The sequence below is a fragment of the Rattus norvegicus genome, chromosome 14 (assembly GCF_036323735.1).
Source record: "Rattus norvegicus strain BN/NHsdMcwi chromosome 14, GRCr8, whole genome shotgun sequence".
NCBI classification, from domain to species: domain Eukaryota; kingdom Metazoa; phylum Chordata; class Mammalia; order Rodentia; family Muridae; genus Rattus; species Rattus norvegicus.
Window position 1 is genome coordinate 40,627,986 of NC_086032.1, and position 24,542 is coordinate 40,652,527.

The window sequence follows — 24,542 nt, forward strand, 5'->3', positions numbered from 1 at the left end:
CAGCATTCAGACTAGCTGGCCCCGCCGCTCATCTGCTTTGTGGCAGTGTGGATGACAGAGAGATAGCCTTCCCCCTCCTCACCCCTTGTCATCTGTGGCAAGCCAGAGAGCTGGCCCTGTGGTAATGAGAGCTGGAGAGCTGGCCCTGTGGTAATGAGAGCTGGAGAGCTGGACCACCCCCAGCCAGCTGCTGCATTAAGTAAGCTGTTAGGGGCAGTGCTGGAGAGCTCACTCTGGTGGTGTGGGAGAGAGAGAGAGAGAGAGAGAGAGAGAGAGAGAGAGAGAGAGAGAGAGAGAGAGAGCTGCTGGGCTGACCAACTCGCTACCATGCAAGCTCGGATCCAGGGCTTTGAGTTGGCCCAACCCAACATATATCCCACCTGTGATCTGCTAGGCAAGTCCTGAAGATCGAAAGTTACAGGATCTCCATGACACAGGACAGCAACAGGATATCTGAGAGGAGTCCCAGTGAAGATCCAGTATTGATAGTGCAGTAGTGTAGTAGAAACAGGTCATGGCAATGAACATTTGCAAGTAAAGATGTGTGGACAAAGGCATATACTGTGTGACCCACTACAGCTTCCACAACGAGATTCTTTTGTTTGTTTTCTTTTTGTTTTGACTGGAGCTGGGATGTTGCAAGAATGAAGGGTGTAAATACAAAGGGAGGGGGAGATGAGTAGTATTGAGGTGCATGATGTGAAACTCACAAAATATCAATAAGAGAAAGAAAGGTAGGGAGGGAAGGAGAGAGGGAGGGAGAGAGATGATGAAGAGAGAGGGGGGGGGGAATCAGTATGGTCTGGTAGCTCTCACAGGTGACTCCATACAGAAGGCACCTATTGAAGGAGTAAAGCACTGCTGTGCGAGCTGACGACTTTGAATTGATTGTTTTGGATGAGCAGCAGGTGCAAGAAGATCACTCTGCCAATTCCGTGTGATAACAGTGGAAATGAAAATCTCATTGAAAGAGGTTCTCCCTGTATCACAAGGAGAAATGTCATTCTTACCACGAAGGAAGGCCAACTAAAGCCAAGAGGACCCTCTACAAACGACGCTTCTAGACTAGCCTCTGGCTGCCCTGTGCCATCAACTAACCTGCCCCAAACACATGGCCTTATCTTCCCTCCCGACTTACTCTTCTTTACACCTATTATTACCCTACTATTTACCGAGTCACTAGTATAAAACTATTCAAAGACTTTTTAAACCATGGAGTGTTCAGGTTTTCACGTAACCTGAACCTGTCTGCCCTCTGCAGAGTTAACGACTCTTCTAAAACTGCTTTGTTCTTTCCACAAATGTTGTTGTGCCTTTGCCACATATATAGAATCTTTTAAAACTCAGCATTATGTATACTTAAAAAATATCTTTACTCATATATAAAAGAACATAGTAAACCTTTCATAGTAATGGGATAAACCATGGCTTGTAAGTATATTATTTCCCTTAAACTCTTTGTATGCAAATGTCCCAGCTTTCCTAGGGAAGAGAAAGGTAAGTGTGGCATAGCATTGAACTTCTTCAGGTTCACAAGATATTCTCTTACTCTCCAAATTATTCAAAGCAATGTACACTGTGATTAATATGTATGTGTAAGGTTCTATAGTCTCGATAGCTTCACTAATATTGGATATCATCAAAGACTTGGAATTTATCCAGTTTATTCCTGATATATATTTTCTCCTCTGCCTGAATTACTTGCTAATTAGATCACTTTATAGGATTCTGATAATATCACTTTATATAAAAATCATTCTGAATACCAGAATAGCAGATGTGCACATGAGTCTAATAATTCAGTGATACATGAAAACTACTTATTTTCATAGCTAGAAACACAATACCCAGGAATGAATAGAGATGGATCTGAAAGCATAAATAAATATGAATACGAATAAAATTCATGGTCCAAGGCAAACAATATGGCCCAAAGTCTAAAGACGCTGACTGCCAAGCCTAATGACCTGAATTCAATCCCAAGGACACAGACGGTGAGACAGAAGAACAGAATACCTCAAGGTATCCTCTGATCTCTACACACTCACCATGGGACACTTGTGCTTATGCAATACACATGTGCGCAAGCACTATCATGCCAAAAATAAATACAATGACAAAATGTGAAATCAACCATGTCCAATGTGCTCCATTTTCCAGCCCACAACTCTGCCTGCTTTCTTGGTGGCCTGTCAGCAGCAGGGACAGGCAGGTAAGACTTGCCTTTCAAGTCTTCTTAAAACACATCCAATAGTCTTAAACTGTACTGGACCCCCTGGACTCCCATTTTCCAGCTGACAAATCTGCCTCAAATTATTCCACAAAAATAGAAACAGAAGAAACACTGCCAAATTCATTTTATGAGGCCACAGTCACCCTGATACCTAAACTACACAAAGACTCAAGAAAGAAAGAGAATTTCAGACCAATCTCCCTTATGAACACTGATGCAAAAAATACTCCATAAAATAATAACAAACTGAATCCAAGAACATATCAAAAGCATATTCTACTGCGATCAAGTAGGCTTCATCCCAGGGATGCAGTGATGGATGGTTCAATATACAAAACCCCATCAATGTAGTCCACCATAAGAACAAACTGAAAGAAAAAAAACACCTCATCTCATTAGATGCTGAAAGAGTCTAACAAAATCCAACACCCCTTCATGTTAAAAGTCTTTGGAGATCAGGGACACAAGGCATAGCTAAATACAATAAAGGCCATATACAGCAAGCCAATAGCCAACATCGAATTAAATGAAGAGCAATGTAAAGCAATTCCACTGAAATCAAGGCTGTCCACTCTCTATATCTATTCCATATAGTACTTAAAGTTCTAGCTAAAGCAATGAGACAACTAAAGGAGATCAAGGGGATACCAATTGGAAAGGAAAAAGTCAAATATTGCTATTCACAGATGATCTGATAGTATACATGAGTGAACCCAAAAATTCTACCAGGGAACCCCTACATCTGATAAACACCTTCAGCAAAGTCAGTGGATACAAACTAACAACAACAACAACCCCCCCCCCCAGCAAAAGCCAAAAAATAGTAACCCTCCTACTTACAAACAATAAATTGACAGAGAAATTAGGAAAACAAGAACATTCACACTAGCCACAAATAATGGAAAACTCCTGGTGTAACTCTAACCAAGCAAGTGAAAGACCCGTATGATAAGAATTTCAAGTCTCTGAAGAAAGAGATTCAAGAAGATGTAAGAAGATGGAAAGATCTCCTATGCTCATGGATCTGTAGGATTAACATAGTAAAAATGGTCATCCTATAGAAAGTAATCTATAGATTGAACACAATTTTCTTTCAAATACCAACACAATTCTTTACAGACCTTGAAAGAAGAATACTCAACTTCATCTGGAAAAGCAAAAAACCCAAGATAGCTAAAATAATCCTATACAATAAAAGAACTTCTGGGGGTATCACCATTGTTGCACTACAGAGCAATAGTTAGAAAAACTGCATGGCATTGGCATAAAACAGACAAGTTGATCAATGGAATTGAATTGAAGACCCAGAAGTAAATCCACATACCTATGGATGCTTGAATTTTTACAAAGAAGCCAAAACTATACAATGGGAAAAAGAAAGCATCTTCAACAAAGGGTGCTGGTCTAACTGGGTGTGTATGTAGAAGACTATAAGTAGATTTATGTCTATCATACTGCAAAAATGTCAAGTCCAAGTGGATCAAACACCTCAACATAAAACTGGTTACACTAAATCCAATAGAAAAGAAGGTAGGGGATAGCCTTGAATGCACTGGCACAGAAGCCAACTCCTTGAACAGAACACCAACTATTCAGGCACTAAAATCAACAGTTAATAAGTGGGACCTCGTGAAACTGAAAAACTTCTACATGGTGAAGGACACCATTGAAAGGAAAAAGATTGGAAGTCTACAGAATAGGAAAAGATTTTCATTAACTCCACATCTGACAGAGGGCTGAGATCCATCGGGATGTAAAGTAAATAAATAATTAATAAAAATTCAAAGAAAAATTGTCAAATCATCATTTCATATGCAAACCATCACTAAATTACTTAAAATTCAAGTATTGATCTAAAGTTTAGGGTGAATTGGATTGCATTTGTCCTCTGATAGATCAGAAATAATTTATCTATTTACCTTTCTCTGAGACAGCAAAGAGATATAAAAGGCTTCACACTAGTCAATAAATATTGGCTGCTGATGTATTTCATATTCTCGTTTCAAATAAGATTAGCTTAATAATTTATACATTGGTTGAGGGTGAATTAATGAGCCTCACCTAAGCAGATGTTGCCATGTAAAGGGAAAGCAATCCATATCTCATGCTACACATGAGCCCAACACTAATGTGTCATAAAAATAAAAATCATAGTGGGCTTGAGCGTAGCTGCCAATATTTCATAGAGAGAAAGATGTACTAAATACAGTGATAGATCTTTTCAGTCTTATGCAACCAAACCGTGCCAGTTTCTAATCAATTACGGATAACTTATTTTTCATCAACTAAATGTAACTTTAGAAGTTTAAATTTTTTTATTGTCTCATTGTTGAGATTTTATTCTTGGTTGTCCTTCCTGTCACTGAGAGTTGGTAATACTCAATTGTATATTGTATACTTTGTCTAGTCTAAATCATTGATGTAGTCTAAAGTATGTGGAATACTGACTATGTTGAAAAATAATAAAATAAAATTGCCTGTTCAATCACTTGAGAGGGGTAAAGGAAGAAGGATGACTGTAAGCCCAAACCCAAGCTGTCTTCATAGAAAGTTCTAGGCCAGACATGGCTGTATTGCAAGATTCTTTAAAAACAAACAACAAAAAGAAAAAACAGAATAAAAAGTATAAACCTGATACTTATTCTGTGGCAGTCATGATGCTGATCTTGAACTCAATAAGACTCTGTAAGAGAGCAAAATAATTTCCTAGAGACCTATTACTTTCACATTGGATAAGTATACTTAATATCCTTTCATTTTCCTGTTTCAAAGGAAGAGTCAGAGATGATTAAAGGGCTCTTTGAAATGGTCAGCGCTTGATGACTTCACATTCTGCAGTCAGGGACTCAACCATAGTTACTTTTGTAAATGTATTAAGAAGTGAAAACCTGATTAGGAAATCTAAAGTAGCTGTATTATACATAAAGCAGTGCACTGGGCTGGGGTATTGGTTTTTAAATATGTAGTCATATTTCTTTTCATGAAAAATCATACACAAATTGTTACAAGTTTAAGATAAAATTGTGCAGTCGATAAAAGAAGATAGGATCAACACTGTATTCTTCTGAGGGCGTGAAGAAGTCTGTACACAATTGGGCATATTCCATGTTTAAAGGCAGAAAGTAAACAAATGCAAACAACTCCATAGCTGTATGTTTTACTTTGGAATTATTTTTTGCAAAAATCTTTACACACACACACCACACCACCACCACCACCACCAGCGTTGTCATCGTCGTCGTCGTCGTCGTCATCATCATCATCATCATCATCATTGATGGCTTCTGATTACTACAGTAATCAGATTTTATTGAAATAAAATCTACTTGGTTATAGAATACAATTCATATGCTTAGGAATTCTACTTATTATGTTTACTTATTTTGTTTAAGTTTTTTTTTATTTGTATCAATGAGGAATATGGGCCCATAGTTTAATTTTTTTTTCTGCTTTGTCTTCTTTTGTATCAGAATAGCAATGCTGACATAGAATGGGTGGAAAATGTCCCCTAGTCCTTCTATTGTAGAAGTGTTATTATGAAAAGTCAGGAGAATTCTCTAATGAAACTCTCAGGGCCTGGGGAATTGTTCTTGAGAAGTTTTAAGACTATACATTTTGATTTATTTAATAGTCGTGGAGATTTGAAGTTATTTATTTTCTATTGAGTGAGCTGTGGTTAGTCAGTGGATTTAAAGGAATTGGTGTATTTGATCTGAGCTCTCAGATACGTGCATACAGAGTCATTTGAAATGGTCTCCAGTGGCACCTTCAGTTTCAGCCCTGCTGGGGAATTTGGGCATCGCCAATGGCTTTCCTAGAGGGTTGTGGTCTTATTGATCATCTTGAAGATACAGTTTCTGTTTCATTGATTTTCTTCACTGTCTTTCCACTTCTGTTCTGCAAATCTCTCCATTTATCCTCATTATTTCCATTCTTCTCTTTACATTTTTTTCTAGGCTTTTAAACAGGGAATAATTTGGATTCTTAGTTTGAGACCTTTCCGTCTATTTGATGGTATAAGTTTGTTCATTCATGTGTTAGCTTCATTTCACAAATTTTGATACGTGTTGTTTTCCCTCTCAGTGAGATTCATATCTCAACTGTCCTTAAGACACCCACCCTGATGTTTCTAATTGTGTTGTTTAGAGTGAGAGACTGAAGGAACGGCCATTCAGAGCCTGCCCCACATGTGCCCTATATATATACAGCCACCAAGACTAGATAAGATTCATGAAACTAAGAAGAGCATGCTGACAGGAACTGGATATAGATGTCTCCTGAGAGACACAGCCAGAGCATGTCGAATACAGAGGTGAATGCTAGCAGCAAACCACTGAACTGAGAACTGGGATCCCAGTTGGAGGAATTAGAGAAAGGATTGAAAGAGCTGAAGGGGCTTGCAACCCCATAAGAACAACAATGCCAAACAACCAGAGCTCCTGGTGACTAAATCACTACCAAAGACTTTACCTGGACTGACACAGGGCTCCAACTGCATATGTAGCAGAAGGCCTTGTTGTGCACCAATGGAAGGAGAAACCCTTGGTCCTGCCAAGGTTGGACCCCCCAGTGTAGAGGAATGTCGGGGAGGGGGAGGTGGGAAGGGGGGTGGATGGGGAGGGGAACACCCTTATAGAAGAAGGGGAGGGGGATGGGATAGGGGGCTTATGTCCGGGAAACCAGGGAAAGGAATAACATTTGACATGTAAATAAAAAAATATCCAATAAAAAAAATCCAAATATTTGAAAGCTTTCTAACCATAGTTCCATCTTCACAAATGAATACAAGTCACATGATATTCCTGTCACGTTGAGGGGCCACACCAATCTACTATAATCTTGGTGTTGCCTGATTATATCTGCAAGGACTGAATTTGTAAGTGAAACCCCAATTACAAATTTTCGGGATTAGGACTGGGATACTTAGGGGACTATTGCTCTGCCTTACTTCAGAGACTTCATTATGTAAGACAAACAATGAAATCCTAAGCCAGGAGTGACTTCAGCAATGCTTCTTCCTTCTTGGCCCCTATCCAAATCCCCTGCTCTGATTATCTCATTGTCTAGGTCTGGATCCCACTGACTCACCACGCTCCAGCTGTTTCTGATATAAAGGCTGTGATATGAGCATGATACTTTAGATATTTCTATGTAAAACACCACAGAACTTTAGTCCTACAAATGAGAAACATGTTATCAATGATGAAGTCATAATTTTATTTTTAGCTACCTATACATTTTCATGAGTGTTTTTTGAAACAGAGCCTCAGTTTTTAGCTTTGTCTGCCTTAGAATGTGCTATGTAGACCAGTCTAATTTCTAATTCATAGAGAGTGCTATGAATTCTCCCTCTGCCTCCTAAATGATGGGATTAAAAGCACATTCTGGTCTTAATTTCAAGAAATTTTTTAAACAAGAAAAAGCAAAAAAAAATATATAATAACTGTAGGCCAGTGACATAGTCCAGTTGCTAAGGACACTGGCTTGCAAGCATGATGATCTGAGTTCGATCCCCAGAGCTCACTCGTTGGAAGGAAAGAACGGGAGTTTCACACATTGTCTTCTGACCTCCAGATGGAAGATGGACACAGTACAGTGGCAAGTGTTTGTGCACATGCATCTATGTACACTAAATATATATATATATATATATATATATATATAGAGAGAGAGAGAGAGAGAGAGAGAGAGAGAGAGAGAGAGAGAGGCGACACTCTACATAATTCATGCATTTGGAACTCGGCAGGCACACTTCTTCCTCTATTCACAGTTGTTTCAGGACTGAAAAATAAATAAATAAATGCATGACTCTAGCAACAACCACAGTCCCCAGACTCCACATTGCTCTTCTTTCTCCAGACTCTTCTCCTGACTATTCGAAGTCTGAGCTGAATGCTTTCAGTGCTTCTTAAAGACACATTGATGTCTAGCTCTTCTGCTCACCTTTGTTTGAGTAGAATTTCTGTTTTAAAGACAGCCAGATATGACCAAAGGTTGGTGCTACTTTTCTGTTGCTCTATAATGTTACATAATAAAAGTTTCTGCTTTTGTTGCTATTTCTTCTCAAACTCTCTTTTCTGCTTCATTAACCTTTTACTTTGTCTCTGGCCAACACCACACTGAGTAAATTAGTATGGTTTAAAATAACTAATGTTGCCTAGGAAGGCAATTACTCAAGACTTGTTATTTGTCTTAATTACTCTGGGAAACTTATTCTTCCATATCAGTTCTTAGATTGGCTCAACAAATGCAACAGGTTTTGCTTTGAACTGAATTCATTTATAATTTAAGGGATTTCTATATCTCTATGATATGGGATTCTTTAAATCTATGAATCTCTCCATTTTAGGCAATATAGTTCACATAAAATATTTAACATATGAGTGGGAATTTCTGGTTTTGTTAGAGACTCGATTGTGACATGTTCTATTTTCTGGAAGCTGTCTTATGAGGGAATTTTGCTGAAGCAATTGTATGAGAGGATGTTTTATGAGAACAGGCATGTGGTGTTTCTCTGGAAGCTGTGTGGTAAAAGGGCATGTTATGTTTTGCTGGAGTGGACCCTTGAGAAGACTCCCGATGTTTGGAAAGAGCATAAGTATAGCCCAACAGACAGTGGATGTCACTCTGTCTGAAGCATTGGTTTACCATGCTCGTCTTTGTTGGGCTTTGCTGACGCTGGTCTATGCTGATGATACTGTTGTATTGGTTCACCTTGCTTTCTTGACTGATTTTCTCTTGTGATTTCCTAGACAGAAGCAGACCAAGGAACTTCTGGTGGTGTTCCGTCGGCTGCCTATCACTTCGACCGACTCCGGTTGATCAGCAGAGTCTTGTGGTTTCTTCTTGACCAAGCTGTTGTTGCTGATTTGTGTTTGATGGTTTACAAAATGGACTGGACTGGACCATGAAGCTAGAATCATCCTAAGAAACTACTTCTAAACAAGTCCATGCCCCCCTTGTCCTATTAGCCATTTTTCTCCCTTGCCTTTAATCAATTGACTATATAGGAGGTTGAAGCATTTAAGAACCCTTATTAAATTAAGTTTTGGAAAGTATAAACCTATAAACATGGAATTAAAAATATTTTATAGCTTTCTCCATAAAGACTTTTAACAGACACTGACTAATCAGTATCCTTTAAGAATTTTACTTGTGTTTACTAACTTAATCATCGTAATAGTCTAAGAAGTAAATAATATTATAATTAAATATGTCTCACTTTGTGGTTGAAGAAACTAAGACACAAATACTGCATTTTGCTTGAAGTCATACATTCAAGGGCCAAAGCTTAGATCTGAGTATATATCCTACACACACACACACACACACACACACACACACACACGCACGCATGCACACTCACACCCACTCACACACACACTCACACACACACACTCACACACACACACCCACCCACACACACACACTCACACACACACACACACACACACGCACACGCACACATCTACATTTATCCTAGATATAGCTATAGATAATATAGATATGTAGGAGATTATCGTGTCTTGGACAACATATGGGATAAACAAGACAAATCTTTTTATACAAATTATTTGGCTCAGTAAAGTTAGTTTTGCTTTGTTCTTGGTGAGAAATAGAAGTACTTGGGGCTGGAGAGATGGCTCAGCAGTTAAGAGCATTGACTGCTCTTCCAGAGGTCCTGAGTTCAATTCCCAGCAACCACATGGTGGCTCACAATCATTTGTAATTGGATCTGATGCCCTCTTCTGGTGTGTCTGAAGCAGTGTACTCACATACATTAAATAAATAAATAAATAAATAAATAAATAAATCTTTAAAAAAATAGAAGTACTTTAAAATTTTATGTACCAATATTATAAAATTTATAAATATATAAGAAACTACTTGAGTAGTCTTGATCTAAAATATTCATTTATTCTACAGCATTCTAGCCAGCTGACAAGAACCAAAAGATAAAACAGTGATTTTGAAATGGACAAAACACTCCTAGATTTGATAGGTGTCTTCCAGTGGAAAAGAACATATCTCATAAGGAAATATGTTAATGCCGATATTTAAGAACATTAAACAGACTACTTCCATGTATTAACATTGTGGTCAAGTAATGTCTTTATGAAGCAAGGTCTAACTGTTGTTAATTTTACCCTGAATAACAATTACACCCAACATATCCACATTTTCAAGTGTATGTTTCCATGATGAACAGTATCTTGCCCTGCCTTATAATGTTGCTCCGATAAGCCCTGCCTGCTTACTGTGGCCACTACTTTCCATCCACTTGCAAACGGTTCTACAAATCTCTTCTACTTGTAAAAGTCTAGGGTCCTCCTTAGTGTTCCTTTGAGCCCAACTCCGGAGATCTCAGCATAATAGACTCTTAATCATTCTTACATTCCAGCCAAGGTTGGTGCTGGAGTGGTGGGGATATATCTGAAGACTTAGATGTAATTTCTCAGTGAGGCTCTGCAGAAATCAACCTAAGAACTACCTCAAACCTTTACACCGAAGTAAACAATGGCTAGGAAGACGTGTCATCTCATTTTTCTTTTCATTGCTCCCGCTCAGCCTCTTTTTTTTTAAAGATTTATTCATTTATTATATATAAGTACACTGTAGCTGTCTTCAGATACACCAGAAGAGGGCATCGGATCTCATTACAGATGGTTGTGAGTCACCATGTGGTTGCTGGGAATTGAACTCAGGACCTCTGGAAGAGCAGTCAGTGCTCTTAACCACTGAGCCATCTCTCCAGCCCAGCCTCTCATTTTTTAAATAGGCTCACTAATGTAATATTTGGAATCACTCTTTTAAAACCCTAAGGTGATTTAACAGTAGCTTTGAATCTCAAGCTGAAATTCTAACCCTGAAACTCTCTATGATGCTATATAATAACATTAACTTTTCCATTTAATTAACTTATCCAAATAAAAATACTTTTTCTGCTGCCATGTGTGAGATCACCAGAGCATCCATGATCAGTGTGAGGATGACTGTCTCTTAAGTGGTTCAGGAATCCACCCAGAAAGTCTTACTTAGTACTTGGATGGCAGGCAGACTCTGTCCTTGGTTGTCTTTGCAGCTATCACCCGTTCCCAGGTTCCGACTCTCCACTCCCCATGGAACCTCGGTTTTATTAGCTATCCTCAAAGTAGCAATTCTGTTCAGGGAAAAATAAGAACTGCCTTGATCCAAGCAAGTGACTCCTGATTGGAAAAAAAAATCAGTATACATTATTTATTTTTCTCCCTCTGAACAAATGTTTGACTTTGTATGGTCATGTGACCCAGTCCTATGTGATAAGACATGCAAGCTGGCTGAAATGCTTGAGGCAATGCTTTCCTTCTCTCAGAAGAGGATCCAAAACAGAAATATTTGATTTTTCCTTCTGTCCTGACCAATAAGAATGAATCCAATGCTTGAATCTGCTGAAGCAACCATGGAGTAAATAGCTGGTGGGATTCCTGATAACCTCATTGATCCTGGAGAAGATCAATAACTAAGTGAAAGCAAATCTTCTGCATGGACTCTTCTGAATCATCTTTGCTAATGATTATTTATGAAATGCCATTTCTACCTCTCCTCTGTCTATCTCTCTGTCTCTGTCTCTGTCTCTCTCTCTCTCTGCCTCTCTCTCTCTCTCTCTCTCTCTCTCTCTCTCTCTGGAATTTATCAGGTTACTACAGTCTATGTGTGATATGTCCCACTCAGAGAAGCCTGCCTGATTTATTTGTGCTATCGTTTTCTTAGTTTTATCTATCGTGCATAGATTTGAAGTTGTTCTGCTGTAATCACAAAACTCCAAGGTCATTCTTTGTGTTCTCCCAAGCCAGACTCTCCTGACTCTGAGACGACCAGACATTTTAATCATCCTTATAAATGACTAGAGCTGGCAGAATATTCTTACCTTCTGAATTCTGGTTATATGAAGAGATGTGTGAAGACGTGGACTTAGTTAGAAACAATAGAAAATCCAACTTGCAGGAGCATAAACAATTTTTTTTCTAACCCTGAAAGACCATGAAAAGATAAATAAACATCAGACCAGGACTATGGCTGCCACTATCATAGATATCATGTTAAGATATTAATCTGTATAGAAATAAAATGTAGATTTAGAATAGAAACTAAATATTAAGGGTTACAAACAAGACGGATTACAAATTATGTATAGTTTTATTGAACATCAAAACTACACATGAGAAGAAAACAAGATAGTTAGCTCAGTTCCACACTCCACCCCAGTTTTCTACAGAAGCACATCCCTTAGCTGTCTATGGTTTGATAGAGTAAGCAACCTCTTCCATGGCCTGATGCCAGAACTATGGTCCTCCTGCCTTGGATACTATTGAACTGAGGGATGGGGCAGCTCAGTAATCAAGAATCCATTCTGTAATCACAAGAGAAAAAGAATTTACTACAGCCTGATAGACTCCGTCTTGTGAATTTTCATGCCCTATACATGAATTTAGCACAACACTGATAAGATCACTAGACTTGAAATTGACATAAATAAGAAGGTACAATACAAAATAACATTGGTGCTAAACTGATGAATTGAGGATATCAAACTACAAGTCAACATGGTCTGTTGGGTTCTCTGCTGTGCTATTGAATAGGTTCTGTCGTGGATAGAGCTCTCCACATTGCAAAGGAAAGAAAAATGGCATAGGATGTCTTCAAGTAGCAAAAATAAAATAAAATAAAAAAGACAAAAGAAATCATATTTAAGATAGTGTAGAGCCCCTTAGGTTGTGACAGAGGTTCTCACAGTGTGAGTCTGGACCAGCAACAGCACCTAGAATTTACAAGGTAAACCCTCAGCCTCAGCCTCAGAACTACACAATGCAAACCTCTAAGGCACAGCCCAGAAAAAAATCTAAATCTTCAAAAAATCTAAACTCCAAAATCTTTTCTGATACCCAAGGCCCTCTTAACTATAAGCACTTGTAAAAGTAGAAATCAACTACACGCCTCCAATACAAAAGCACGAAGTTGAAATATTCCTATCACAAAGAGAGGGGGTGGGGGTATAGCAAGTAAAGAACAGAACAAAGCCAGAACGTATCAGAGCAAGCACCACACCTAAAGCTCGGTGTCTGACATTTGGCGCTCACGATGGCATTATCTGGACTCCAGTGTGTCTGAGTGGCTCCGCCCTTCTGCCGGTGTCCTGTGCCGTAACCGTGCTCTCTGTATTGAACTGGTCCACTTCACACTCACAGCTCTCCCTGGGAAACAGTCTGTAAAATTTTTCATATCCTGTGGTCTGTGGTAAAACCTCACAGTTCACACACCTCACGAGCACTGTGCAGAGAATTGGACACCGCTACAGTCTGGCTGGCCCGCGTGGCTCTAACCACTTCCCTGCCTGCCATACTACCCATCACGCATGCCTGCATAACAAAGACTACACAGGCAATAATACCGAGTTCTCCTCCCGCCACTCTTGAGCTGCAGCTGAACCATCCTCCGAATGCATACCTGGCTGAACTTAGGAATTAAATTTCCCTAGGTGGTCCACCTACAGCAGAATGCCATGAATGTTCTTCCAGCTCAAACGGGCCTGGATTGTTACACTCGGGATCTTTGGATGGGTGGTGTCTTGCCCTCAAGATACTTGTCTTATTGTCCTAATCTGAAATGCTTGTGTCTTCTTAAAGATACTAATTTCCTTATCAATTATAGTTGGGCTCAACTAAATTTTCTCTCCCAGTCTGCAATTTTATCCACGTGTCTGTCCATCACCTTGCCAACCTGCATATGTTTTAGAATCTCTCTCTCTCTCTTTCTCTTCTCTCTCTCTCTCTCTCTCTCTCTCTCTCTCTCTCTCTCTCTCTCTCTCTCTCTCCCCCCTCCCTCCCTCCTTCCCTCCCTCCCTCCTCCCCTCCCTCTCTTTTTCTCTCCCTCTGTGCAAATCAAAGAGCATTTTGGCTAAGGTCACCCCATTGAGTTCTGAGAGTTTCTCACCTCCCAGGTCTCTGACAAATTCTAGAGAGTCTCCCCATCTTCCCACCCACCCACACCCCCATATCCTCACAACCCCCTTCGACACCGCCCCCGCCCACCTCCAAGGCTGTATATTTCCATTCATTCTGGTCCTCTAGGCGTCTTTCCTGCCCCCCCCCCATAAGTGATCTTGCTTTACCATTCCCCTTTCCCTCCCCTCTCCCATCCAGGTCCCTCACTCCCTCTGCCTCCTGTGGTTATTTTTTCCCCTTCTAAGTGGGATTGAAGCATCCTCACTTGGGCCTTTCTGCTTGTTAAACTTCTTACCTTCTGTGGGTGAGTGTCCTAGGTAGTCTATATTTTTTGGCTAATATCCAATTATCAATGAGAATGTACCATGCATGTTCTTTTGAGTCTGAGTTACCTCACTCAGGATGATAGTGTCTAGTTCCACTCATTTGCCTCAAAATAGAGGTTTATTTTTTTAAGTACATTTTAACTGATTTCTTGCATTTCTGCTTATAATGAACTCGATGGTCTTTGCTTTTACAAGCAGTTATAAAACTGCTCAGCACGGAATAACACTAGATTGTGTATAAGGGAAGAAATAATGTGTAAATCTCCAGATGGTGTGATATACATAGGAACAGATGAAAATACTTAGATATCTGCCTTTTAAACAAACCTGCAAGAAACCCAGATATTGGTCAAATTGGTCAATTCTTACTTATTTGAGCATAAACAAGATTAATACAGAGAAGATATGATAAAATATCTGATAGGAAGGAATTACTTGGAAGAGGGTCTTATCTCCACTGCTTGAGGGTACAGCCCCTCATGGCAGAAAACCCATTACAACAAGACGATTCAAGGTGGTGACAGCATAAGTTTAAGTTTAAGGTTTTCCCTCATCTCCACAGACCACAGACCAGAAAGCACAGGGGAACAGGCATCGGGGCCAGGACATAAAGTTAAAGGCCTTTCCCCCAAAGAACCACTTCTTCATCTGGGCCCCACCCCCTAAAGTTCTACAACTGCTCACCTTCAGCTGGATATCCAGGATTCAATTACATGAGCCTGTAAGAGGCGTTTCTCTCCATCTGTAACACTGAGCACTCAACAGAGGAGCCAATGTTCAATATATGCTTGAAAGGCTTACACTATTATTAGTAATATTTGTGTGTGAGTGGTTGAATTAGTAACAGCAATAATAATCCCTCTTCTGTGATACAGTGGATTTTAAATTACACATACACACATACACACACACACACACACACACACACACACACAAAACAAGTGAGAAAACTGCAACAAGAGAGGTTAAGTTATATACCCAGTTACAAAAGCCAGAAATAGGTAGTATTTAAAGACAGAAATCTATCTCGAAGTCTCGGTGCCTAAGAACTATCCTATATCACTTCTCGAAATCAAAAACAAAGTTTGCAGCTCAAGGTATAGCTTTCAACTGTCTAGAAAAAAACACACTTACATGGGATAGATTTGTTGTGGTTAGTGTTGACTGACTACTTGACCAGATTGATACCAAATTAGGAGACCAGATTGATTTCAATTACCCAAACACAAATCTGTGTGAGTCAGTGAGATAGTTCAAAGAAGACTGACATGTGTAAGAGAGAGAGAGAGAGAGAGAGAGAGAGACAGAGAGAGAGAGAGAGAGAGACAGAGAGAGAGAGAGAGAGAGAGAGAGAGAGAGCACAGAACTTTTCTGAATGTGGGCAGCACCATCTAACAAGCAATGGACCCAGTAGAATAATAAATAGAAGAGAAGTCCAGTTAGCACATATAAGCTTCATTCTACTTAAGCTAGGGTTTGTCTACTGTCATCCCTCTGGATATCAGACTCCAGTTCTTCAGTCTTTCAACTTGAAATTCACCCCAGTGACCCTCCAAGAATTTTCCAAGGCTTGTTTACCTTGGAGGGGGGTTGTTGTTGTTGTTGTTTGCTTATTTGTTTGTTGCTTGGTCACTGACTCTTTGGTTTTGACATAGAAGAAACATTGTTCCTGAAGAAGAGCATAAATTCCATTACTAGCAGGATCTAGTTCTCTTCAGTACCATAGCAGACAGAGTCAAGTTGATCCTGAAGGATGTCATGCCAATGCAAAATTTCTTTAAGGTTTTCTGAGAGCTGATGAGGCAGAGACCACTTGACACAAAGCCCACAGTCCAGCTCTTTCAGTTCTGAGTCCTGAAATAATGTTCAGAGTGGTAAGAGGGATGAGTTTAATGTTCCATTAGCTAGGAAAAAGTTATCAGTGTCAAGGAAAAACAGATACGTGGTTTTAGGAGCTGAAGGGTGGCAGAAGAGCTAGACAGGGAGGGGCCGTTAAGTATCTGCCTAGTGTGTTAGGTTGCCCAGAAACATTGAGAACCAGAAGAACTGGAAAGATTGAAAGGGGAAAGACCAGAGAGGCAGACAGAGCCAGAAGGGCGCTAAGTAGTCTTGTGGAGCCAAGGTGATATGATGGCAAGGTTGTGTTGGTAGCACGGGAGGGAACCAATGAGGATGGACACAGGGATGTGGTGGCTAGGAACACATAAGGTTTTGAATGAAGAGTTAATGACTTACAACAAGGAACATCAGGTAAGCTGAGGTTCCCGATAAGGAAGCCACCATACGGATAAGAACATCTCCTGGCATTTACTGTCCTAAAACCAAAGGAAACAGATTTACAAATAGGAATGTCCAAAATTCCTATTCCTGCCCTTTAAAACTCTCAAGCCCACTTTGGTTGGGGTATGGCCTCATTCCCTCAGAGACTGCTGCCCTTAATGGTCGTAAGCAAGGAAATCATGAATAGTCTCCTCCTAGGAGGTCAGCCTCCTCTTTCTTTCATTTTCTTGTCACCTCAGCCAACCCCAACCTAACAAAACATAGGATGAGAACATTTATTGAATTCTGAAGCTTGTAATCTTCTCGGTGCAAGGCCATTCCAGGAAAACAGAACAAAATCTCACCCTCGGGCAGTCACAGTGTCTCTGCTATGTCAGCGGCTCAGACAGTTGAATGGACTGTGAAAACAGAGCTAGAGGGGTGAGCAGTCTGCTTGCTTTTAGCGGCATTCTGTGTGCCTGAGCATACCGCATAGCTGCCCGTGTCTACATGGAAGGAAGAAGGCTCCTTGACCTCGCCTGATGAATTTGATTGAGTATTTGTCAGGACTTTGAACACTTCTCAATGTCAAAACAAGTGCGTTCAGGCTTCAAGGCTGCAACAAAAGGAGGCAGTCTTTTGAACCAAAAGCTGCAAGGCAGATCGATTTTCCCCTTAACTCACTCAGTCTCCAGTGTTTGAATGCCTGCCAAATACCTCAGGTTTCTTCAAGGTGACCAGTGCAGCTAATTCACTCATATCCCAACTCCTACTTGCCAGTATTGTCAAAGCACATTGTCCTGAGATAATGGTGTATATGAGAGAATGACTATATGGTTTAATAATATATACATATATATCCTCTTTGTTTGCTAAAGCCAGAAAACAACCAAAGTGGAGAGAATGCAAGCTTGTCCTTTTCTCTTATTATTTAGGATGAAATCATTCATTGTAAAAAAATTTTTGGCAGAATGGGGATTTATGTAAATATGCTTCTCCTCTTCTTAGCTACTACTGAAAATTGCATCTTATGTCTCACACCCATTTTCTGGCCACATTATCTAACACATTATAGAAATGGACATTCAAAAGGAAGGATGAGGATTTAACTCCAGAGATTCTTGTCTACGGTCTAATCTACAGGGTAATAATAGGAGTGCTCTTGTATGTCACAACGAAACATTTCCTCTCACCGACTTATGTCACCAGCCAGGCAAGGTGGCACTTGTCTGTAATCTCAGCACTTGGAATGCAGGAGTGAGAAGAGTGTCATTAGTTCGTGGGCAGCCTGGAGCCACAAAGTGAGACCCTGTTTCCAAAGCAATTTTTTTCCTCACTATTTTATATTCATCTGGCTTACAGAGAGTTTCTGGAGCTAGATATACAATAATGTTTTTTAATATTAATTTTGCTAAATGTAATGGTTTAAATCTCATGCATCAACATGCTTTCCACATTGTAGTCAAAGAGTGTATGAAGTCTAGAGCAGTCATATCCATGTCTTCAGAAAATAAATGCTCTCTGTAAAAGGAAAATTTTTTAACAATATGTACATATATATACCCTCTCTGTTTGCTAAAGCCAGAAAACAACCAAAGTTGTTTTCTTACTTTTTTTCATCCTATATAGTTCCTTTCAGTAACCTCCCGAACACACAGTAAATTGAATTCCATGTATTTTTTTTATAGTCATGCTTTGGGAATTGAGGGAATAGGAAGTAACAGGAATGGGGGCTTCCTTCCTCCCCCTCCTTTCCACACAAAATTACAAAACTGAGACACTAGATGGCCAAAGGGGCTCCATAGAAACCCCAAACAACTCAACCTATTGCCAAAGCCATTGGTTGCTCTCCACAATTGTACGGTAAGACTCTATTACTGATGGCAATACTCAGATAGCTCATTGAACATGGAGAAGTCAAACTGGTGGCTAACTCGAGCCTTCACCCCTAGCTGGCTAGTGTTCATGGTCCTGGAAGGTTCCGGAGGAGAAAGGAAAGCATCTACCCAGTTACAAACCCTGTGATCTATAACAGTGATCTACGTGCATGATATGCCTGTGTGATAGTGGCATGAATGTTATGGAAGTAACCAACCAGTATCTCATTAGACAGAAGGCCTCCTCCATAGCATAGAAGCCATGCCTGGCACTGCTCGGCTGGCCAAGAACCCGAGACTAGATCACTATGGGCCTAGAGAGAAACCAAATACTATCATTATACTAAAGGGATAGAATAACAAAATTACTCCTAAAGACATTTGGCTATACAGTGGTTCACTCTGCCATTACCAGAGATGCTACCTCTTGAAGTAAATGGGAGCTAATACGGAGACTCAACGCTAGACAATGTGCAGAATGAGAAACTCAGGAACACTCAGGCCTAAGTGATATGTATTTATTCATCAGACCCTTCCCCTCAGGGAGCTCTCAGGAAGTGAAGGCAGAAGGATTGTAAGAGGCAGAGAGGATGGAAGACACCAAGGAAACGATGTCTTCCAAACACCGCGGGAATAATTCACATATGAGCCAAAGGGACTGTGGTAGAAGCACAGAACATACAGATTCCAGCCAGATGGGGTTCCCACACCGAGGGGGGCGGGTAGTAGCCATGAGCTCCCAACCCTTAACAAGAAGCTGTCTTCAACTGACAATAACTTGCAAAGGGGAAAGCAGGTTCACCAATGGAGTCTCACTGGGTAAACTAACCATGGTTAGAAGCAGGGCCTCAGGCCAGTGTTGATAAACAACACAAAACAAACTCAATAGTATTTTTGTAGATTTTTTTGTCTCTCATTCGTTTGGTTTTTTTTTTTTTTTCCCTTATCTTACTGGTCATTCACCTGTACGTTGTGATTTCTGATTTTGTGTTTGTAGGGGTTTTGTTTGCGGGGCGATGTGTATGCTCCCCATCCCCCCATCCTGGTTTGTTTCATTTGTCTTTATTCAACTGTTTTCTAAAAAGAGAGAGAAAGGTGGCATAGAGTCAGATGGTTAGGGAGGTGGGAGAGAGGGAAGCGTAATAAAAACACAGTACATAGATTTTTTTCAATAACGAGAATATTAAAAATAATTTTAAGAGAAATTTGAAAAATTGAGTAAACAGAAATGTGAAGGTAGGCACCAACAGCAGAGCTGAAAATATCAGCCAGGCTTACATGAGTGAATTTGGAAAACAAAAAGGAGGGACAGATGAAAGGTGGGCAGAGGCAAAGGGGGGAAGAAGCAACAGCCTCTGTCTAAGAATGCAGAATAAAATTGCTACATATGGTGGTTTGAATAGGAGTGACCTCCATGGGCTCATATATTTGAATGCTTGGTCATTAGGGACTGGCACTATTGTGTTCTCATTGGAGTAGGTGCGGTCTTGTTGGAGGATGTTTGTCACTGGGGGTGACTTTTGAAGCTTTAAATGCTCAAGTTGCACCAAATGTGTGGGGAGCAGGTGTGGCGGCAATGCCAAGATGGTGCTCGGGACTGCTGTCAAGTCTTATGACTAGCACCTGACTTCCTCATACACCCAAAAGTAAGCCACGCCCATCGTGAGAGCTGCGCAGGCGCACCATGACACAAGATCAGGCCATTTGGTGTGGACCTATGAACTGAGACTACATAGACTGGACTGATGGGGCGTGGTTACAGGTTTTTTAGTAGGGAGTGTGCTTGGGGGTAGGAGATTGCTGCTTGCATGCAGAAAGAAAGGTTCCTGAGTAAACTGCTTTGAGAAGAACGTCGTGGTGTCGCTCCTTATGGAGACGGAGACGACACAAATGTCTCTCTTCCTGATGCCTGAAATCTGTTACCTCTCCAGCACAACTATGCTTCCCTCCATGATGATAATGGATCACACCTCTGAACTGTAAGCCAGTTCCAATTAAATACTTCCTTTCTAAAACTTGCTGTGGTCATGGTTGTCTGTTCGCAGCAATGGAACAGTGACCAAGATACTAGGTAATATTGATTAAAGCCAGTTTTTCCTGTTAGCTGCTACCTGTTACACGAGAATATCTACGTTTCCTGCAGTGACAAAATCTGGCAGTATGTCCCTTAACTCAAGTGATCCAAGTTGACTCAACATCAGTGGGTTACCCACAACCAGCATCTCCTGGGAGGATGCATCATTACTTCTGTACCATCCCTGTCACAGCCAAGAAGAGAGAGCAGACAGTCCCATACATGGATATTCTGTATGAGATGTGGCCTTTCTTCTTCAAAAATGGCATTGTAATGAATTCCAAAGGAAGTCGGAGAAACTGCTCCAGATGGGGAGCAGTCAGGACACAGGGAATGGTAGTAATGCACGCTCTGGAGAACGTGATCTGGACAAGTGATAAAAATAGGAAGGAGGGCTAGATGGGTGAGTGCACTGCTTAGTCATAAATTCCTGATTTTAATAATGTATAGTGCTGATTCCCAGCCCAGCTGCAGCGACACTTGACTCTAAAACTGAAGGAAGCCAGTTAGGAAAAACATTACCAGATGAGTTTAAAGGGATCCAATCAAATGGCATTAAAATGACTGCAGTTGTCCCATTAGCATCTGTGAGAGAAGGGTTGAAGGCCCACCCTATCCCTAGCAGATACAAAACCCCTCAGGGGCTCAAGTTTCTCACATAATATGGTGTAGTATTTGCCTTTTCCACACACACATCCACACACACTCATACCTGTATACTTTAAATCATCTCTAGGTGATTTGTAGTGTCTGTTACAATTAAATTCTATGTAAACAGTTGTTACACTGTTTAGGGAACAACATTGGCATATGTTTGGTACAGATGATTGTTTAAAATGTCTTCTGTGACTGTTCGAGTACAGAATACAAATATGGAAGAGCAACCATAAACATGTTACTTATGAGAGGGAAAGTATGAAAATAACTAAAAATAATGGCCTAGTGGTGGGCTATTGGAAACCAGTGAAATGGATTAGACGTGGACTTTTGTGTAGTCAAAAGAAAGGGTATTAGGGAATGCCTAACCTGAATCTGAGGCCCATTAATAGGCAAACATGTAAAATATTCTCAAAGATTTCTATAGTTCTCAAGCTCAGATCTTTATTAACATTCATCTCTAGTATAACCCTTCAAATATATACCTGAGTGTAGCCTTCAAAAGAGCTTAGAATGCTACCCCTAATATCAGGATGATGTTAAACTGGTCAAAATACAATAGAATTAGTGACTGTGGGTTACTCAGTATCAATTAGTACTTCTACAACACAATCACTTACACCTATGGCTCAGGGGCCAATACAGAAGAGGAATGGAAAGATTTAAGAGCCAGAGGACCAGGACACCAGATGCAAGGCAATGTCTTCTACATGACAGAGAAATTATAAGCAGAAAATCTCAACAATACAGTCACCTAAACAAGATCTGCACTCTGACCACAGCAGTTGACGTGCCAGAATGAGTATGAAATTTTCACAAGGCTCTACTCATATATGAAGAGCTACAGGCCATCAGTGGCTGCTGAGAGAGGGAGAAAAACTGTCTCTCAGGGATGAAATAACCCTGATGATAAACTGACTAATCCAAATTGATCAGGCCTAGACACATGTATGTGGGGCAACACTAAATGCACTTAGTAGACATGGGAAAACACACACACACACAGAGAGAGAGAGAGAGAGAGAGAGAGAGAGACAGAGAGACAGAGAGACAGAGAGAGAGACAGAGAGACAGAGAGAGAAAGAGAGGCAGAGAGAGAGACAGTCAGAGAGAGAGAGAGAGAGAGAGAGAGAGAGAGAATAATTAAAGAAAATGTTTGAATTTGAAAGATAGTTGGACAGCATGTGGGACAGCATGAGAGAAACTGGAGTGAGGAAATGGAAGAGTAGAAATGATATAAATACCTATGAGTGAAATTGCCAAAGCAGTAATTGTTTTAATTAGGAAGCCAAAGTTGTTCCCAAGAGAATAGGTAACCCTAAACCTTATGAACAGTATATTTCTTTTCTCTTTTTTTTTGTATTCCAGTATTTATTGAGCATTTACATGTCACTATAGAGGACTTTATTTTTAATGTACACACGAATACAGAGGACAGCTTTTAGGAGTTGATTTTCACAGTCACCTTCTTGAGGCAAAATCTGTGTTTTTCCCAGTGTGCTCTAGGTCCTCAGGCCTGCAGGCTTCTGGGTGAACAGCGGTAAACAGTGGTGAACAGTGGTGGACAACAGTAATGAACAGTGGTGGACAGCAGTGAACAGTGGTGGACAGTGGTGGACAGTGCTAACTGCTGGTTGCGAATCCATTCCCCCCTCTGAACCCCAGATTGTATACAGGAAAGTGGTGGATGAATAAGAAACTACATTTCCTATCCCACCCCTTTCAGCTACATGAGTCATGTAATAAGCCAATAAAAATGAACAAAACTTATATAAGAGACTTGAAGAGCAAACACTTCAATGAATATCTCTCAGTATGCTGGGACTCATTTTTTATCCTTATGTATTTGTTCTTTTTTCTATTTTATACAGCAGACATGATGGCTGGTTCACCAGACAGCAGTAAGAACCATGAGGCAGATGCAGGCTATCATGGCAGAGCTAAAACAAAAGACCTTGGGCGTGGAGTTAATCCTCAGACTTCTTTAATGTGAATGCAGAACAAACATATCTCTTAATTAAAATGTTGTTATTTGGGGTACAGGATTTGTGCATTTGAACCTTTTCCTAGAAGATAGAATATTTGTTTTTAATATTTTAATTTTTATTTACTAAATGATATTCTTGCAAGCAATTCTTGTAAAACCACTAAGTAAGAGTCCTTCTTTAAGGGTACAGTGGTGTGAGGAGGTAAATAGAAAAATGGAGTGCGAGGCGGTGGTCTTGTGTGAGGAGGGAGGGGGAGGTCAGTATAGAAGAAGAGAGGAGAAAAATAGCACTGAAGAGTTTTTAAGCTGTAAAAAATCATACTATTTTGTGTTTATTTAAAATTACATATAATTGTATGTGTACAAAGACAGACCACACACACACACACACACACACACACACACACACACACACACACTTTTCACACTTCTCAATGAAGTTTTTCCAGTTGGGGAGCTACCCAACCAATACAGAATAGCCAACACATTTGGTTGCCTCCAAGATGTTAAAGGTAGGCTCCTATTGCTAACAAGACCAGATGCTTTAAATATAGAGCATCAAGGATTTGAGCTGGCTCTGACCTGGAAGCCTCCTCCCCCAGAAGTAGCTTTCATAGTCCTGGAAGGAGCTTTGCAATCAGTAGTCAGTCCTATCCAGCTGTGATGATGCTGATGAACCACAACAATGACCAGCACAGCGAAACCTACTGAGGGGTACAATAGGGGCACTTGTACCAATGTTGTCCCAAGTACGAAACAAGTCAAAAGTGCTGGAACTGAGACCCCAGCGTTCTGGTCCAGGTTTTCTTACTCTCATAAGTCAGGTCGGATATTAACCAGAAAAGTGATCTCCCTTCCTTCCATGGAAGAATTTTGGATTCAGTGGGAATTATTCCAACGTCAAACAGTTCAAACATAACTCTATACTCTATCATGGGGAAGATTGCCTGTTCTTTCTACAGACAGACCTTTGTCCTTCCTGCTCCAGAGTCACAGAGTTACTACAATAAAAGGAACCTCATAGCTCACTCAAGCTTAATTTTTTATTACCATTTCTGCTGATGGGTAAACACTCCCTACCACCTCTCTCCTGGTCTTTTCCCTCTAACCCATGTTCTATATTCTGTTACCACCACAAGCAATGAATG

At 40.3% G+C, this 24,542-nt stretch overlaps 1 long non-coding RNA gene across 1 annotated transcript in view; it reads right to left on the reverse strand.

The window, feature by feature from the left end:
- The window catches only part of LOC120096602 (uncharacterized), a 58,360-nt gene extending 44,296 nt beyond the window's left edge, over positions 1–14,064 (reverse strand). Inside the window, exon 1 of the long non-coding RNA XR_005493253.2 lies at positions 12,141–14,064. This is a non-coding gene — a long non-coding RNA (uncharacterized LOC120096602). The remainder of the gene's footprint in view (positions 1–12,140) is intronic.
- Between the last annotated feature and the right edge of the window lie 10,478 nt (positions 14,065–24,542).